The sequence below is a fragment of the Oxyura jamaicensis genome, unplaced genomic scaffold (assembly GCF_011077185.1).
Source record: "Oxyura jamaicensis isolate SHBP4307 breed ruddy duck unplaced genomic scaffold, BPBGC_Ojam_1.0 oxyUn_random_OJ71446, whole genome shotgun sequence".
NCBI classification, from domain to species: domain Eukaryota; kingdom Metazoa; phylum Chordata; class Aves; order Anseriformes; family Anatidae; genus Oxyura; species Oxyura jamaicensis.
This window is the reverse complement of record NW_023310525.1, coordinates 2,507-3,869: the sequence shown is the minus strand read 5'-3', so window position 1 is coordinate 3,869 and position 1,363 is coordinate 2,507. Positions and strand designations below refer to the sequence as shown.

General features: G+C 59.6%; 1 long non-coding RNA gene across 1 annotated transcript in view; it reads left to right on the top strand.

Moving 5' to 3' along the window:
* The window catches only part of LOC118159648, a 2,640-nt gene extending 1,277 nt beyond the window's left edge, over window positions 1–1,363 (top strand). The window contains exons 2-3 of the long non-coding RNA XR_004747191.1: window positions 515–573; window positions 1,325–1,363. This is a non-coding gene — a long non-coding RNA (uncharacterized LOC118159648). The remainder of the gene's footprint in view (window positions 1–514; window positions 574–1,324) is intronic.

Genomic DNA, 1,363 nt, shown 5'->3' with positions numbered 1-1,363 from the left:
CCTTCCTCCTTTCTGTCCTCCCTTCCTCCTTTCTGTCCTCCCTTCCATTTTCTGTCCTCCCTTCCTCCTTTTCATTCTCCCTTCCTCCTTTTTGTCCTTCCTCCTTTTCATTCTCCTTTCCTCCTTTTTGTCCTCCCTCCTTTTCATTCTCCCTTCCTCCTTTTTTGTCCTCCCTCCTTTTCATTCTCCCTTCCTCCTTTTTGTCCTTCCTCCTTTTCGTCCTCCCTCCTTTTCATTCTCCCTTCCTCCTTTTTGTCCTTCCTCCTTTTCGTCCTCCCTTCCTTCTTTCTGCCCTCCCGTCCTCCCTTTCTCATCCTCCCTTCTTATCCTCATTTGCCTCCCATCGTTTCCTTCCCGTAACCTTCCTCGCCCTTCCTCCTCCTACCGTTCCCATTCTCTCCCCCTTTCCCTCCTTCCCCAGTGCCCCAAGTCCTCACCCCGACCCCCACCCTGACCCCCCCCCCCACCAGGGCCCACCCAGGGTCAGAGCCACCCCCTTGCTGTCTCCCCACAGCTCCTGGCCCTCCGGTATGAAGGTCCTGGTCGTGATGCTCCTGGTGCTGGTGACTGCAGGTAGGAGAGGTCCCGGGGGTCCTGCATCTGCCCCAGGGATTCTGTGTCCACCCGTGGGACCCTTGTGTCCACTTTGGATGTCCCATGTCCACCCGTGGGACCCCCTTGTCCACTTTGCATGTCCCACGTCCACCCATGGGACCCCCATGTCCACCTTTATTTCCCCATATCCACCCATGAGACCCCCGTGTCCACTTTGGATGTCCCATGTCCACCCGTGGGACCCTCACATACATCCCAGGTGCCCCACATCTACTCCAGTGGTCTTGTGTGTGCATGTGGGACCCCCGCATCCACCCCAGATGTTCCTCATCTGCCCCAGGTCCCGTGTCCACCTATGGAACCACCCCATGCACCCTGTGACCCCTTGTCCATCCCAGGTGCCCTCCAACGACCCTGAAGACCCCATTTCTGTGCGTGGGGCTGCCTCCCATCCACCTTGGGCAACCCCAGCTACCCCATGTCCACCTTGGTTGCCCCACATCTACCTCAAGAGGCCACCAGGTGCCCCAAGAGCCCCACTTCCACCCATGGGATGCCCCCCCCCACCGTAGACCCTGGTGACCCCCATCTATCCCAGGTGCCCCTTGTCCCTTCCAGGCTGGGTTGGCCTCGGCCACCATTGATTCACCTCCTTGATCGTGGCTCAGGGGACGTGTGGCAGTGGAGAGGGTCCCAGCCCACCCATGTCCCATGTCCCTGGGTCCCAGGCTTCCCACGCCCCCTCTGCCATGTCCCTTTGTCCCCACAGCCTCGAGGAACGTCCTGTGGGTGATCGAGGGGACCTCCT